This window comes from Schistocerca piceifrons, chromosome 1 (genome assembly GCF_021461385.2).
Source record: "Schistocerca piceifrons isolate TAMUIC-IGC-003096 chromosome 1, iqSchPice1.1, whole genome shotgun sequence".
Taxonomy (NCBI): Eukaryota; Metazoa; Arthropoda; class Insecta; order Orthoptera; family Acrididae; genus Schistocerca; species Schistocerca piceifrons.
Window position 1 is genome coordinate 857,974,120 of NC_060138.1, and position 18,861 is coordinate 857,992,980.

At 41.8% G+C, this 18,861-nt stretch overlaps 1 protein-coding gene across 2 annotated transcripts in view; it reads left to right on the forward strand.

Annotated features, from left to right (window-relative positions):
• The window catches only part of LOC124715789 (matrix metalloproteinase-2-like), a 912,762-nt gene that overhangs the window by 228,234 nt on the left and 665,667 nt on the right, over positions 1-18,861 (forward strand). The gene's annotated exons all lie outside the window — the stretch shown is intronic.

Consider the following 18,861-nt stretch of genomic DNA (forward strand, 5'->3'; position numbering starts at 1 on the left):
GCCAGTCCTGACAAAACTCTACCATCTGGTGAGCAAAATGTATGAGACAGGCGAAATACCCTCAGACTTCAAGAAGAATATAATAAATCCAATTCCAAAGAAAGCAGGCGTTGACAGATGTGAAAATTACCGAACTAGCAGTTTAATAAGTCACGGCTGCAAAATACTAACGCGAATTCTGCACAGACGAATGGAAAAACTGGTAGAAGCCGACCTCGAGGGAAGATCAGTTTGGATTCCGTAGAAATATGGGAACACATGAGGCAATACTGATCCTACGACTTATCTTAGAAGCTAGATTAAGAAAAGGCAAACCTACGTTTCTAGCATTTGTAGACTTGGAGAAAGCTTTTGACAATGTTGACTGGAATAATCTCTTTCAAATTCTGAAGGTGGCAGGGATAAAATACAGGGAGCGAAAGGCTATATACAATTTGTACAGAAACCAGATGGCAGTTATAAGAGTCGAGAGACATGAAAGGGAAGCAGTGGTTGGGAAGGGAGTGAGACAGGGTTGTAGCCTCTCCCCGATGTTATTCAATCTGTATATTGAGCAAGCAGTAAAGGAAACAAAAGAAAAATTCGGAGTAGGTATTAAAATCCATGGAAAAGAAATAAAAACTTTGAGGTTCGCCGATGACATTGTAATTCTGTCAGCGACAGCAAAGGACTTGGAAGAGCAGTTGAACGGAATGGACACTGTGTTGAAGGGAGGATATAAGATGAACATCAACAAAAGCAAAACGAAAATAATGGAATGTAGTCGAATTAAGTCGGGCGATGCTGAGGGAATTAAATTAGGAAATGAGACACTTAAAGTAGTAAAGGAGTTTTGCTATTTGGGGAGCAAAGTAACTGATGATGGTCGAAGTAGAGAGGATATAAAATGTAGACTGGCAATGGCAAGGAGAGCGTTTCTGAAGAAGAGAAATTTGTTAATATCCAGTATAGATTTAAATGTCAGGAAGTCATTTCTGAAAGTATTAGTATGGAGTGTAGCCATGTATGGAAGTGAAACGTGGACAATAAATAGTTTGGACAAGAAGAGAATAGAAGTAGAAGCCTTTGAAATGTGGTGCTACAGAAGAATGCTGAAGATTAGATGGGTAGATCATGTAACTAATGAGGGAGTATTGAATAGGATTGGGGAGAAGAGGAGTTTGTGGCACAACTTGACAAGAAGAAGGGATCGGTTGGTAGGACATGTTCTGAGGCATCAAGGGATCACCAATTTAGTACTGGTGGGCAGCGTGGAGCGTAAAAATCGTAGAGGGAGACCAAGGGATGAATACACTAAACAGATTCAGAAGGATGTAGGCTGCAGCACGTATTGGGAGATGAAGAAGCTTGCAAAGGATAGAGTAGCATGGAGAGCTGCATCAAACCAGTCTCATTACTGAAGACCACAACAACAACAACAACAACAACATGATCTTTTAACGTTGTTGCACCTGATGACGCGGCTTTCGGCCGCGAAACCAGCTGGGTTTTAATGAACAACAGTTTTACCGGCTGTTAGCGGCATTCTTCCTAACATCATGCCTTTTAACACCTGCGGTTGCCCGGAATACAAAATAGTTTGCACCGCACCATGATTCTGGCAGAGCGTAACTCTATTTCTCATACACTTCCGTGTTACTACAACGAACCTGTGACTGTACTTTCCTCTATAGAGTACTCACTTCTCTACTTAAGATATATTTTCATGTTCCTCGCATCTCATGATCATGCTTCTTTCGATTTCCATTATTAAATGAATAAATAGTTATTTTTTCAGAGGATTAAAAGATAGGGATTGGGTTAACAATCAGTGCTGGCTTTGTTGAGATAATTATTCTCGCTCAGATCCGACGTTTATGACAATCACATAAAATTAAATCAGAATGGGCGCACAAATATTTTATAATCTATGACTTACAAACACAAAAACTTCATTTTAATCTTAGAAGCCCTAATTTCCGCTTTGCCGTGTTTGGGATTTAAATTTAGTTTTCAAAAATTTCATTTGTACAAAGAACGATTTTTTTCTTATATTCACCCATTCATATTTCGACTATTGGGTGTTATCTTCTGCACGCCCCCCCCCTTTTTTTTTGTGTTACTGAAGCTGATATGCACATTATAATTTGACAGCCTATCATGGTTTTAGTAATATCGTCCATTCTTAGTGGGATGTAACTGAACAAACTTTCTTCACACCTTGCCATTTCACTGTTATTTAATGCAACTTAATGCCAACAAAACGAATTTAGGAACATTTATGGCGCCTCCTCGCTTGGAAAATATTGGTAGACTGATTGGTTCAAATGGCTCTGAGCACTATGGGACTCAACTGCTGAGGTCATTAGTCCCCTAGAACTTAGAACTAGTTAAACCGAACTAACCTAAGGACATCACAAACATCCATGCCCGAGGCAGGATTCGAACCTGCGACCGTAGCGGTCTTGCGGTTCCAGACGGCAGCGCCTTTAACCGCACGGCCACTTCGGCCGGCTTTGGTAGACTGAAATGAAATGTTCCTGCAGACGGACTATGCCATCTATCACTGTGCAGTCTAGTGTCTGAAAGATTTCTCTGCTCAGAAGTCGCGTATGTACATTGATTTGTACATATTACGTCTGTCCCTTTATACTTCTGAAGCCACTTTACGGAGCGTGCACTGTCATTCCGCCCCCCTTACCGTGTTCCTTTCAAGACTGACGTGTGGGAAGGCTACTGTTGATATTTCTCTCTACGAGGTCATATTTCCGATTTTTCGTGTAGGTGTCACTCGCGAGATGTGTGTGGGAGGTAGTCCACAGTTGCAGTCACATAAATAATACAAGTTGTATACTATCTTCTGCGACGATAATGAAAGCCTTATTTAGATAGCACACGTTTCGCTGTATTTCAAAGCATATTTAGAAGTCATATTTTTTTTCCTTCCTTCCTGATGTTCATATGCACTGCGCCTCATTACCACTGAATATATTTTTGTTTTCATGTTGTGTAAATCTACTTGCACCTTGTCTACTTTGTTTTCATGTTGAGTAATTAGAATGGCACCTTGAAGAAATTTTCCTATTGTAAATATGGTTCTCTAAGTCATAACAGTTGGTACAAGATTGCAGGTATCGGGAGATGGAACACAGAACGCAGAATGCGTCACATAGGCTATAAGCGCCAAAACTTCGGCAAACCTGACAGCATTTCTTTGAGCAACGCCGCGACGTTTATTAAATTTTAAAAAATCTACAAACCAAATGTAGCATGCCCTTACAGTAAGTATAACCATTTAATAAATGCTGCTTTTACTTCTATACGGTTTCTTCTGCCGTTGTATTAGATTAGTACATTGTGTGCAGCCTTTATTAAGAAATTAATCGTTCACTGCACTTCACATCGTAATTATGACCCCTTTAATGTTTCCAGTCCATGCAAAATTTTTTTTTGTAGATACGTAATTCGTTTTCAGTAGACTTCCCTCCATCGAGTGACACTTTTTTCAAAGCTTCTAGATGTTTGTCGGAATAACTAAACAGAGCCCTCATGTCTCACTCTTCTGCAAACCGGGAAACAGAAAACTGCTGCTAACCTAATCTTCATTTAATGTACTCATTGAGGTTTATTAGCGGCGGATTCGAAATGGCAGATTGACCATGGGCAACGCTGTTTATTTACGATATCATACCTTTAATGTACAAGTAGAAATTTACATTTACAAAGATATTTGGTTAAATTAAAATATTATCATTTTATAATTACGTCGTTTCTTTTACAGTGCATTGCGTCATAGACTTAATATAAAATTATAAATATACAACGATTGAAAATCCAATTTACGTGACAATCATGCTACTTTTAAAGCAAGCAGAATATTCTCTGTGATGCATGTTCTTTTTTGCCGAAAGGATGCGTCCATTTCAGATTATTGTGTTGAAATGAGCAACACATACTCTCAGACGAGTTTGCAAAAATTAAGGATAAGAGAATTGCGAGAAATAAAGGAGAAAAGAACGGTAAAAGAAGGACTTTGGTTCTGCAGAAAAAAGTTCGATCGCAACATGGCCAGCCAGACACTGGCTATACTCTACAAGCGTCATCGCTGTGCAGCTTCCTTAGCTGCTTAGTCATTACCTTCAGACGAACAAGGTACTCAAAAAGAAAAAGATAAATGATCACCTCAGAAATTCAAGGGTATATAGGTCAATTTTGTTAGGTGGACTCTTAACGCCGTAGGAATAGATACCCTTTTTTTCTACTGTGGATATTTCTAATCGTGTGTATGAGTAGGAAATGTCATTCTTATATAGAATTGCCATATTTGTGAATATTCTTTCAGTTCGTACTCGTCCACTTCAGGTTACAACGAAGATGTTGACAGTTATTTTGAACCATCTGTCGTTGTTGTTGTGAAAAGTTTATATATCTTTGTTCCAGGAAGGAGTGTGATTCGAAGGGAAACGGTTTTTCTTTGCGTGTGCTATGTTTGTCTGATTATGTTCTGTAATCTGTTTGTAAAACATGTTCATTACTGACGCTATTCGTGATTAATTTCACTGTAATCTTGTGTTTCAGGTAAGTGCGTCAACAGCGGAGCAACGCGCCGGATCTGAAGCCGGCCGAGGGACCTGGGAGGACAAGAAGGGAAACGTGCGCCCGGTGCAGCAGACAGAGAAGCTGTTCGTGATTTTGTTCTGGTATGTAACTCTAGCAACACGAATGTCGCAGTACTACAGGAGGAGGATGGGGATGCGGTTATTCTCTCTTCAAGAAGCAACAATTCAGGTTTTGCAGTACCCAATATGTCATTGCTGAGAAGTATAAATAGCGTAAAAATGAACGTCACTACTTGAAGTTTTTTTATCAAATGTTGCCTGGTAGTTTTTACACCGAAAAGCGAAGGAAACTGGTACACCTGCCTAGCATCGTGTAGGGCCCCCGCGAGCAAGCAGAACTGCCGTAACACGACGTGGCATGGACTCGAATAATGTCTAAAGTAATGCTGGAGGGAACCGACACCACGAATCCTACAGGACTGACCATAAATGCGATCGGATGAAGATCTATTCTGAACAGCACGTTGCGAGGCATCCCAGATATGCTCAATAATGTTCATGTCTCGGGAGTTTGGCGCCCAACCGAAGTGTTAAAACTCAGAAGAGTGTTCCTGGAGCCACTCTGTACCAATTCTGAACGTGTGGGGTGTCGTATTGTCCTCCTGGAGTTGCCCAAGTCCGTCGGAATGCACAGCGGACATGAATCGATGCAGGTGATCAGACAGGATGCTTACGTACGTGTCACCAGTCAGAGTCATATCTAGACGTAACAGAGGTCCATATCACTCCAAATGCACACACCCCACACCATTACAGAGCCTCCTCCAGCTTGAACAGTCCCATGCTGACGAACAGGGTCCATGGATTCATGACATTGTCTCCAAACCCGTACACGTACATTCGCTCGATACAATTTTAAACGAGACTCGTCCGACCAGATAACATGTGTCCAGTCATCAACAGTCCAATGTCGGTGTTGACGGGCCCAGGCGAAGCATAAAGCTGTGTGTCGTGCAGTCATCAAAGGTACGCGAATGGGCCTTCGGTTCCGAAATGCCCATATCGACGATGTTTCGTTGAATGGTTCGCACGCTGACACTTGTTGACGGCCCAGCACTGAAATCTGCAGCAATTTGCGGAAGGGTGGCACCTCTGTCACGTTGAACCATTCTCTTGCGTCGTCGTTGGTCCGGTTTTTGCAGGATTTTTTTCCGGCCGCAGCGATGTCGGAGATTTGATGTTTTACCGTGTTCTTGATATTGACGGTACATGCGTGAAATGGTAGTACGGGAAAAACCCCACTTCGTCGCTACTTCTGAGATGCTGTGTCCCATCGCTCGTATGCCGACGGTAGCACCACATTCAAACTCACTTAAGTCTTGACAACTGGCAATTGTAGCAACAGTAACCGATCTAACAACTGCGTCAGGCACTTGTTGTCTTATATAGGCGTTGCCGACGCCAGCGCCGTATTCTTCCTGTTTATATATATCTGTATTTGAATACGCATGCCTATACCAGCTTCTTTGGCGCTTCAGTGTTTAAATTCACTGTAGAAGACAGGGACCACGAATGGCCGCAAAGAAGTACTTGCCTATCTGGTAGGTGCAAAACATTCAACACGTAGTGCCACTGATACGCATTTACGACCTGTCTCGTTCGGCAGAATAGCCGCTGCGTGGTGTGAAAACCGCGAAAGAACTGCGACAGCAAACGCTACTACCTAGTTAACTTTTTTCCAACTGCATGTCATTAACGTTCCTTATATCATATTTCATACTGTACGTCTATGCACTGTCCATTTTTCTAGGAGGGAATTGGCGGTTGTGTTGACACATATCTTTAACTAACAATCATGATAACTATAACGCGGGAACTTGGATGAAGTCCCATCATGACTGATTATGTTAGGGAACCTCTTTCCTAAGGAGGCATGCAAACCAAAACATACAACCTTCAATAATAATTAACATCTCACCGTGAAGTAGCAATGGTTGTGCCCGAGAAGCAGGAATCATTTAAAGAGTCACTAAGATGGTTTAATTGAACATAATTTACCATGATATTTTATTAACACAATTATTGTGAATTGGTGTATTGTATTGTATTGTGTGGAACTGGGGGACCTAGAAACGACGGAGAGGCTTCGTCCCCGCTGTAGCCCGCAGTGGTACACAACCCCACAACAGACTACAGCAGACCACTCACCCCACCGCCGCCACCCACAGAACCCAGGGTTATTGTGCGGTTCGGGCACCAGTGAACCTCTCCGGGAATGTCACACGCCAGACGAGTGTAACCCCAATGTTTGCGTGGTATATTAATTATGGTGTACGCGTACGTAGAGAAAGTGCTTACGAAGCAATTGCCGACATAGTATAACTGAGGCGGAATAAGGGGAACCATCCCGCATTCGCCGAGGCAGAAGGAAAACCGCCTTAAAAACCATCCACAGACTGGTCGGCACACCGGACCTCGACACTAATCCGATGGGCGGATTCGTTCCGGGGAACGGCATGGCTTCCCGCCCGGAAAGCCGTGCGTTAGACCGCACGTCTAACCGGACGGGTTAAGTTGGTGTAACTATAATGAACATTGAAGTGTAGCACAATTCTTGTTTCAACAATGACAACTGTTAAAGAGAGATCAAGAATCGGGCAATAGTTTACATCAATACAGTGAAACAAATCCACACAAGGACCAGAACTATACAACCGTTTTCTGTTGATAGAAGCTACCTTTATCTTCAGGACAAGGCCACAGATCAAAGTGGAAACACAAAATCAGGCACCCGCCGAACATCAAAACAACAAAATTACACCAGCTACAGCAATTGGTACTCAAGCAAAATCTTAAGACTACAATAAGAAAGCAATACGAGTGAATAACATAACATAATGAGGCTACGCTTGACGATGCGTCCGCAAGCGTTCATTCAACGGCCAACCCGCGTAGACGAGGACCGCACTTCCCGGTACAACTACCGGAACACACCCAAGCAACGCGCCTGCCGGCACGGGACAACGGGCAGCCCAGCTGTGACCCCACACAGACGTCGAGCCAGAACAGCCACACACCAAATTACAATTGTATTCTATAACATAGACACGACACCAGTTAGTCTCTATGCGCACTATAATAAGGATGATTCACCACACAGATGAACACATAACCAAGTGACATATCACAACCTGCATATACATAAGGGGAAGCCTACAAAATTTTACTAGCAATAAAGCAGCCTGCAAATATATACATATGTATGTATTTCTATAGATCTCCGCAAATAAGGAGAAAATTATTTTGAACCGCTGTGCTTATGAGTAAAAAATAACTAGTTTACACTTTTTTAAGACTTTCAATGAGAGTAACAATAAATATGCACAAGTAACTTTTAGACAGTAGAGACAATTTAAAGCTGCTGGAAGAAGTGAAGGAAAACAACCATACGGCTCAGTTATTGAAACAAATTTCTGATCACAGATAAACTAAAAATAGGGTAGTACATAAAATAAAATATTCCCCGTAAGTGAGACAGAGTACAGACCGCAGATTGGTAACCGATAACAACTTGGAACTCAAATTTTACAAAAGTGACTTAGCATTAACACTGAGAGGTTGAGCCAGTACCGGATCACCAAAGCAACAAACCTGACGCAAAACAGGTAACTAGTCTGTTAAACTGCTAACTGATTTCAAACGGTCAGCCGTAAAAGGCCGTAAATTCAACTAAATACCTAGGTATTACAATTACGAACAACTTAAATTGGAAGGAACACATAGAAAATGTTGTGGGGAAGGCTAACTAAAGACTGCGGTTTATTGGCAGGACACTTAGAAAATGTAAGAGACCTACATAGGAGACTGCCTACACTACGCTTGTCCGTCCTCTTTTAAAATACTGCTGCGCGGTGTGGAATCCTTACCAGATAGGACTGACGGAGTTCATCGAAAAGGTTCAAAGGAAGGCAGAATTTTTTGTGTTATCGCGAAATATGGGGGAGAGTATCACAGAAATGATACAGGATTTGGGCTGGACATCATTAAAAGAAAGGCGTTTTTCGTTGCGGCGGAATATTCTCGCGAAATTCCAACCATCACCTTTCTCCTCCGAATGCGAAAATATTTTGTTGACACCGATCTACATAGGGAGGAACGATTACCATGATACAACAAGGGAAATCAGAGATCGTACGGAAAGATATAGGTGTTCATTCTTTCCGCGCTCAATACGAGATTGGAATAATAGAGAATTGTGAAGGTGGTTCGATGAAACCTCTGTAAGGCACTTAAATGTGATTTGCAGAGTATCCATATAGATGTAGATGCAGATGTAGATGAACTGCCAAAGACGGCCACGGGCAGAAATACAATACCAGCGAGCTGTTGTGGCCGGAAACACTGAGTCAGTATTCCGAGTTGCAGCTTTACGTCCGCAGCTGATAATAACAGCAGAAGTCCTCTCCGGGTTGAGCAAGCAATCCCCGCCGAGTCTTGCAGAATTGCCCGTCATCCAGCATAAGGCGGCCGACTGCTGCAACTCGGTCCTGAAAGCCAGCAAGCTTCAACGTGCGGCACCCAACACCCGCCAACTCAATACACTCTTAACGCACTCGCTGCCACAAACGCGCTCACTGCCAGTCATGTAAGCGCTCGCTGCCCACTTGTTCCCTCACCGATTTCAAAACCAAAACTGGCCAAGAAGGCAAGACCGTGAAGATAGGACAACACCAAAGATATCCAAATAAGAATCGACCGCAACATACGAGTCGCGCCGGCTCGGACAGTTCGTCGAATCACTCCTTACGTTCATGCTGTCGTTTCGAACTTTACTGTACTGTCTTGTTCCGATGGGAAAAAATAATAAGAGTATTTCTTTTACCACTACAAGTTGTAATCCAAAAATCAGCTCATTGAAGTACAGTGTGTGGTGACACCGATTCCCTCGGACAATGCGAAATTGCTTAGTTACTCTGATTTGGATGGTTTTCTCAACACATTCCTGAGATGTTTGCGCACAAGAGTTTCGTGAAGATGAGTGACAAGTGTACTCATAGATTCATTTCTCCTAGGCACCACCAGTAAACAAGACTGTTGCTGCCTCTGTCGATTCAGTTCACATTCTGTTAACACTCAACTCTCTACTTTTATTGTTAGGTATAGATAAGCATACGTAGACAAATGTAGGTGAAAATATCTACTCTCATCAGAGAATAGATTCCTGTGTTATGGTCTTACGAAGTGTCAGCTGTTTCTGTGATCTTGAACGGATATCAAGCTACTATCAGGAACGCTGACAAAACTTCGTAACTAGTAAGGTATGACGGTTACATCTGTTTGCCACAACTAAAACCAAGTCGATAGTCACCAAAATTAGGTTACCAATTCAGTACCAGGAGAAATAAACATATAAAGAACATGTTGTTGTTGTTGTGGTCTTCAGTCCTGAGACTGGTTTGATGCAGCTCTCCATGCTACTCTATCCTGTACAAGCTTCTTCATCTCCCAGTACCTACTGCAACCTACATCCCTCTGAATCTGCTTAGTGTATTCATCTCTTGGTCTCCCTCTACGATTTTTACCCTCCACGCTGCCCTCCAATACTAAATTGGTGATCCCTTGATGCCTCAGAACATGTCCTACCAACCGATCCCTTCTTCTGGTCAAGTTGTGCCACAAACTTCTCTTCTTCAAAATCCTATTCAATACTTCCTCATTAGTTATGTGATCTACCCATCTGATCTTCAGCATTCTTCTGTAGCACCACAATTCGAAAGCTTCTATTCTCTTCTTGTCCAAACTATTTATCGTCCATGTTTCACTTCCATACATGGCTACACTCCATACAAATACTTTCAGAAACGACTTCTCGACACTTAAATCTATACTCGATGCTAACAAATTTCTCTTCTACAGAAACGCTTTCCTTGCCATTGCCAGTCTACAGTTTATATCCTCTCTACTTCGACCATCATCAGTTATTTTGCTTCCTAAATAGCAAAACTCCTTTACAACTTTAAGTGTCTCATTTCCTAATCTAATTCCCTCAGCATCACCCGATCTAATTCGACTACATTCCATTATCCTCTTTTTGCTTTTGTTGATGTTCATCTTATATCCTCCTTTCAAGACACTGTCCATTCCATTCAACTGCTCTTCCAAGTCCTTTGCTGTCTCTGACAGAATTACAATGTCATCGGCGAACCTCAAAGTTTTTATTTCTTCTCCATGGACTTTAATACCTACTCCGAATTTTTCTTTTGTTTCCTTTACTGCTTGCTCAATATACAGATTGAATAACATCGGGGAGAGGCTACAACCCTGTCTCACTCTCTTCACAACCACTATTTCCCTTTCATGTCCCTCGACTCTTATAACTGCTATCTGGTTTCTGTACAAATTGTAAATAGCCTTTCGCTCCCTGTATTTTACCCCTGCCACCTTCAGAATATGAAAGAGAGTATTCCAGTCAACATTGTCAAAAGCTTTCTCCAAGTCTACAAATGCTAGAAACGTAGGTTTGCCTTTCCTTAATCTTTCTTCTAAGATAAGTCGTAAGGTCAGTATTGCCTCACGTGTTCCAGTGTTTCTACGGAATCCAAACTGATCTTCCCCAAGGTCGGCTTCTACTAATTTTTCCATTCGTCTGTAAAGAATTAGTGTTAGTATTTTGCAGCTGTGGCTTATTAAACTGATAGTTCGGTAATTTTCACATCTGTCAGCACCTGCTTTCTTTGGGATTGGAATTATTATATTCTTCTTGAAGTCTGAGGGTATTTCTTCTGTTTCATACATCTTACTCACCAGATGGTAGAGTTTTGACAGGACTGGCTCTCCGAAGGCCGTCAGTAGTTCCAATGGAATGTTGTCTACTCACGGGGCCTTGTTCCGACTCAGGTCTTTCAGTGCTCTGTCAAACTCTTCACGCAGTGTCATATCTCCCATTTCATCTTCATCTACATCCTCTCCCATTTCCATAATATTGTCCTCAAGTACATCGCCCTTGTATAGACCCTCTATATACTCTTTCCACCTTTCTGCTTTCCCTTCTTTGCTTAGAACTGGGTTTCCATCTGAGCTCTTGATATTCATACAAGTGGTTCTCTTACCTCCAAAGGTCTCTTTAATTTTCCTGTAGGCAGTATCTATCTTACCCCTAGTGAGATATGCCTCTACATCCTTACATTTGTCCTCTAGCCATTCCTGCTTAGCCATTTTGCACTTCCTGTCGATCTCATTTTTGAGACGTTTGTATTCCTTTTTGCCTGCTTCATTTACTGCATTTTTATATTTTCTCCTTTCGTCAATTAAATTCAATATTTCTTCTGTTACCCAAGGATTTCTACTAGCCCTCGTCTTTTTACCTACTTGATCCTTTGCTGCCTTCACTACTTCATCCCTCAAAGCTACCCATTCTTCTTCTACTGTATTTCTTTTTCCCATTCCTGTCAATTGTTCCCTTATGCTCTCCCTGAAACTCTGTACAACCTCTGGTTCTTTCAGTTTATCCAGGTCCCATCTCCTTAAATTCCCACTTTTTGCAGTTTTTTCAGTTTTAATCTACGGGTCATAACCAATAGATTGTGGTTAGAGTCCACATCTTCCCCTGGAAATGTCTTACAATTTAAAACCTGGTTCCTAAATCTCTGTCTTACCATTATATAATCTATCTGATACCTTTTAGTATCTCCAGGGTTCTTCCATGTATACAACCTTCTTTCATGATTTTTAAACCAAGTGTTAGCTATGATTACGTTGTGCTCTGTGCAGAATTCTACCAGGCGGCTTCCTCTTTCATTTCTTAGCCCCAATCCATATTCACCTACTGCGTTTCCTTCTCTCCCTTTTCCTACACTGGAATTCCGGTCACCCATGACTATTAAATTTTCGTCTCCCTTCACTATCTGAATAATTTCTTTTATTTCATCGTACATTTCTTCAATTTCTTTGTCATCTGCAGAGCTAGTTGGCATATAAACTTGTACTACTGTAGTAGGTGTGGGCTTCGTATCTATCTTGGCCACAACAATGCGTTCGCTGTGCTGTTTGTAGTAGCTTACCCGCATTCCTATTTCCTATTCATTATTAAACCTACTCCTGCATTACCCCTATTTGATTTTGTGTTTATAGCCCTGTAGTCACCTGACCAGAAGTCTTGTTCCTCCTGGCACCGAACTTCACTAATTCCCACTATATCTAACTTTAACCTATCCATTTCCCTTTTTAAAATTTCTAACCTACCTGCCCGATTAAGGGAGGTTAGAAAATTTAAAAAGGGAAATGGATAGGTTAAAGTTAGATATAGCGGGAATTAGTGAAGTTCGGTGGCAGGAGGAACAAGACTTCTGGTCAGACGGAAATGGAAAAGTAAAATGAATGAAAACAGCTAGCAGAAACTGTTTCGAGAGTAAAAAGTTTTATATAGGTCTAGGTGAGGAATTCCCTAATATCTCAGAAAGATGGACCGAACCGGGACTCAAACCTGAGAATCTGAAACTTTTAGTCGTTTTCTGGACTGGCAGCAGCCTTTCAGACATTTTATATTACTGGATAAATTATCAAAAATTTTGCTTGCAGCATTGTTCACCCTTTTTTGTGCTTAAGACATACTTAATGTGGAGGAAGGAATATCGTTTTTTCTTCTCGCATTGTGATTGTGTACATCATTGTTCCTCGTGAATTTCTGTGTATTATTTACAATAAACTACGTGAGATAATAAATATACTGCAAATCAGTAGTCAAAATGCGCAACTCCTGAGACAGATGTCCACACAGATGATTGTGTGTGAACATTCCACATTATCCTTATGTTTTTGAGTAGTGAAGAGTTCATTATTTAAAGATGAGTTACCCCGGAACATTATTCCATATGATATTATTGACTGTCCTTGTAGCAATAGTCTTCCTGTCGTAACAGTTACATAAAACGTGATCATGACTGTTTCGTTCATAAGGCAATAAAACAAGATCTCTGAGCTTTCGTGCGACACTATGCCTCATTTCTGTCCCCTTCCCCCATTACTTTTTACTCACCCGATACACGATAAATTCATCTACACCTTCGTACCTTTCACTGATAAAAAGCGCTCACTGCAGATTTCACAGCGGTATTAGCAGTGAAAGAATGTACTTAAGAAGTTTCGTGCATTTCCACTGGAGTTTTGAGGATAGTGAGTTGTGTCCACGCCAGAGAAATATTTGTAAAATATGTAGTAAACCTGGAGTTGCTGTCTGCCAAAACTATGATTCAGTTATTTTGGTACACTACATAAATTACGTAGCATATGGGTAGGATTGCCGGTACTATTGTTATAACTGGTAGGGAAAAAACATTAATGAATGTTTAAAAGAGAAAATGAGAGACTACGAATTCTTTTTTTCCCATATAATTAGAACCGCACCTCATTCAGCGTTGAAACTTCCCCTTAGAAAAATTTATGAATGACTGTGCTGATAAAACTCTTACATTATTTGATTTTCAAACAGGTGAGCAGAACTGAACGTACTCAGACATTTCGCTCTTTACCTATTCTGATCAACACTAAACTGACACACAATATTTTTAGCGCAACGCAATCTGACTTTCAATAATCCCTACAAAAGAATGGCCTTGACTAACAATAACCAATACCTTTCATGAATCACTTACCTCACAAAAATCTTCGTTACTCGAACTACTGCAAACTACTGCAATACAGCGAGCGCCAATACTGCCAGCTAAATAAAAGATTTTAACTACTGAAGGCACTAACTACTGATAGACATAGTCAGTAAATGAAAGATTTTGATAAAGAACAAACAATGTATTTACCTTAACGATGTTAAAATGTCATCATATATATATATATATATCAGTTCATGATATCCAATATTACAAATTTACTCTTTCTGATGGACACACGTTCAGATCGCCCGCTCTCAAAATTCTGCCATTTCTCTCCCCACATCCACCACCGCTGGCGGCTCACCTCCAACTGCGCAACGCTACGCGCTGTTCACATCCAACTGCCCAAACTACAATGGCGAATGTTCCAACAATGCCAACCGGCTACAGACTGCACACAGCACAGCCAGTGATTTTAATACAGGGCGCTAGGTAACGTTACCAACATAAAAACCTAAACAGCCTATTTACAGTGTTAGTCAGTAGTGTATTTTTATATGCTCATAATGTATAAATTTTCATTTTATCAGTAATAAAAGTCATTTGATCGTGTAAAGTCTCCCTTTTTATGTAATACTTTTGATGTGCACACTCAACGTACAGGTAATGAGGTTAGACCTTAACTGACCTAAGCTACTAGGAAAACTAAAGTAGTCCACTCTTACTTATGGTAGCCTACGGTAGCCTACTGTAGTTTTACGACTCTTAAGTAAACCGAAATAATGCAGTGATAACTCTGCACATCTCCCGTCAGGAGCCCGCCAGCTGCGTAGCCGATAGCTGCAGGCCCAGCAGTCAACGCCCTGCTAATAATAGGCGGCCAGTCGCATCACAGGGACCGACAGGCGAGGAAGTCCCGTGGTGCGGGCCTTGCAAGGCAGCCGTTCACAGGCGACGCTAGCTTTGTTCCGTCGAGTCGCATCCCCATTGTCTCCCCTGGCGCAGGTGGGCGGCCGCTGCCGCGGCCTTGGTCGCGTCCCTGGTGACTCACGGCAGACGCCACACCCCTCGTCACGTCGCGGCACCGCTTCCTGCCCGGCCCCCACCCCCACCCCCGCCCGCTGCAGGTGCGCCGCTTCCGGCGGCCGGCGGTGGTTGCCGCGACACGTGCGCCGCACGTGGTATCAGCCGCTGCCCCTGGACACAGAGCGTGGCTGCCCCAACGCTGCGCTAGCAGGTGTCTGCTGCCAATGCTCGGCATCCACTTGCCACGGCCCACCTGCTCATCGATACGCTGTCGATCATTAAAGTTACAACACCTGGAAGAAAACATGGGATTAGATTAGATTAGATTTACTTTCATCTGCATCTACATTTATACTCCGCAAGCCACCCAACGGTGTGTGGCGGAGGGCACTTAACGTGCCACTGTCATTACTTCCCTTTCCTGTTCCAGTCGCGTATGGTTCGCGGGAAGAACGACTGCCAGAAAGCCTCAGTGCGCGCTCGAATCTCTCTAATTTTACATTCGTGATCTCCTCGGGAGGTATAAGTAGGGGGAAGCAATATATTCGATACCTCATCCAGAAACGTACCCTCTCGAAACTTGAACAGCAAGCTACACCGCGATGCAGAGCGCCTCTCCTACAGAGTATGCCACTTGAGTTTGCTAAACATCTCCGTAACGCTATCACGCTTACCAAATAACCCTGTGACGAAACGCTCCGCTCTTCTTTGGATCTTCTCTATCTCCTCCGTCAACCCGACCTGGTATGGATCCCACACTGATGAGCAATACTCAAGTACAGGTCGAACGAGTGTTTTGTAAGTCACCTCCTTTGTTGATGGACTACATTTTCTAAGGACTGTCCCAATGAATCTCAACCTGGCACCCGCCTTACCAACAATTAATTTCATATGATCATTCCACTTGAAATTGTTCCGTACGCATACTCCCAGGTATCTTACAGAAGTAACTGCTACCAGTGTTTGTTCCGCTATCATATAATCATACAGTAAAGGATCCTTCTTTCTATGTATTCGCAATACATTACGTTTGTCTATGTTAAGGGTCAGTTGCCACTCCCTGCACCAAGTGCATATCCGCTGCAGATATTCCTGCATTTCGCTACAATTTTCTAATGCTGCAACTTCCCTGTATACTACAGCATCATCCGCGAAAAGCCGCATGGAACTTCTAACACTATCTACTAGGTCATTTGTGTATATTGTGAAAAGCAATGGTCCCATAACACTCCCCTGTGGCACACCAGAGGTTACTTTAACGTCTGTAGACGTCTCTCCATTGAGAACAACGTGCTGTGTTCTGTTTGCTAAAAACTCTTCAATCCAGCCACACAGTTGGTCTGATATTCCGTAGGCTCTTACTTTGTTTATCAGGCGACAGTGCAGGACTGTACCGAACGCCTTCCGGAAGTCAAGGAAAATGACATCTACCTGGCAGCCTGTATCTAATATCTCACGTTCATCCCAATTGATCAGTAGTGAGGAGATCCTCCATGATGAAGAACCTGTCAGAAAAACAATAATACATGACAAATATTTACCACTGAAACAAATAGGCTAATGTATCTTCCACAGGTCCCAAGTGAAATGATCGTCATTTTTTTAATGAACACTATATGAAAGAATCATTTTACAAACACTCATTTACTGAGAGCGTATTAACGCACTGAATTTAAAATTAAAAAATGTTTTTATTTTATTTCTAAAGTAATAATCATAGATTGTACTTATAAACACATACACTTATACACTTATTTACAATGAACACACTACTGCACTGAAATGGTGCAGAAGTTAGATAAGTACAATCTAACTATATATATATATATATATATATTTAATCTAACATATGAATCAGTTGGTTCTACTGAGAAATTCATCAATGGAGTAGAAGGAGTTGGCCACCAATAAATCCTTTAGGCTTCTCTTATACTGAATTTCATTAGTTAAGCTTTTTATGGCTGCTGGCAAATTATTGAAAATGTGTGTTTCTGAATAATGCACACCTTTTTGTACGAGAGTAAGTGACTTTAAATCATTGTGAAGATTATTCTTATTTCTAGTATTGATTCCATGAATTGTGCTGTTGTTTTGAAAAAGTGATATAAATTTTAATGAAAAATTTCATTAAGGAGTAAATATATTGGGAAGCAGTAGTTAGTATCCCTAGCCCTTAAACAGGCTTCTGCAGGATGTTCTAGAGTTCACACCAGATATAACTCTTATTGCACGTTTGTGCCCAGAAAACTTTAGCTTGGCTTGATGAATTACCTCAGAAAGTAATCCCATATGACGTTATGAAATGAAAGTAAGCACAGTATGCCAGCTTTTTCATTTTTATATCCCCTATGTCTGACACAATTCACACTGCAAATATTTGTTAAGACGCTTTAGCAGTCCTGTGGTGTGCTCCTCCCAGTTGAATTTATTATCTAGCTGTAATCCCAAGAATTTAACAGTTTCCACTTCTTCTATCCGCTTGTCATCGTATGTTAGGCATGTACTCGTGCGACACCCCTTACAAGTTCTGAGCTGCATGTAATGTGTTTTTTCAAACGTCGAACTGGCGTGTGTAGTTATGCACGACACCGCAAAACACTTATACTCTTACAGATTTTCAGGTCTGACAATTATGCCCGCATCTCGTGGTCGTGAGTTGGCGTTCTCGCTTCCCACGCCCGGGTTCCCGGGTTCGATTCCCGGCGGGGTCAGGGATTTTCTCTGCCCCGTGATGGCTGGGTGTTGTGTGCTGTCCTTAGGTTAGTTAGATTTAAGTAGTTCTACGTTCTAGGGGACTGATGACCATAGATGTTAAGTCCCATAGTGCTCAGAACCATTTGAACAATTATGCGAACAACATTTTGTATAAACGCCCAACTATGTTTCAGCACCTTTTTGCAATTGTCACTGAGTAATTTTATTCAGTTTTCAGTATTTTCTGTATTGTTGGGTTATATAGCACCCTCTTTACGTTACTGTATTACGGTAGCTCGTCGTAGTTAGCTTCGAAATATCCGTTCTCATCTGCATTTTCATGTGCTTTGGGAATGCACACGCAAACACAACACAACTTCATTCGCAAGTTACACCGTTTCACTTTGCAAAACACAGTTTTTTTGTCGCAGTAGCAGCAATAGTAGGATAAAATTAATTCCATACTGTGAAGTCGCTATAATGCTCGTCTGAAAGCATAGCAACCCTCATTTCTTACCTTTACGAATGTGTGTTACCTCTGTTCAGTATGCTATTCGACTGAAGCGTCATGTACCTTTCACTGTGTGACGACAGGAGATGGAAAACGTTTTCAGTAAAAGATGAAGTTAATATTGTAGCATGATGTCGCTGTAATGTTCGGCTGACTTTGATATCCGTTTTGAGGATGAGTTTTTGAAGAACTTAAGACATGAGAATAATTTTGTTTACTCTGGTAATTCTCATTTACAAGTGCACTTTAAGTCATAAGCTAAATGGCTCTGAGCACTATGGGACTTAACTTCTTTGGTCATCAGTCCCCTAGAGCTTAGAACTACGTAAAACTAACTAACCTAAGGACATCACACACATCCATGCCCGAGGCAGGATTCGAACCTGCGACCATAGCAGCAGTGCGGTTCCAGACTGTAGCGCCTAGAACCGCTCGGTCACTCCGGACGGCCATAAGCTAAATCAGCAATAGGTCGCCCTTGTGTGTT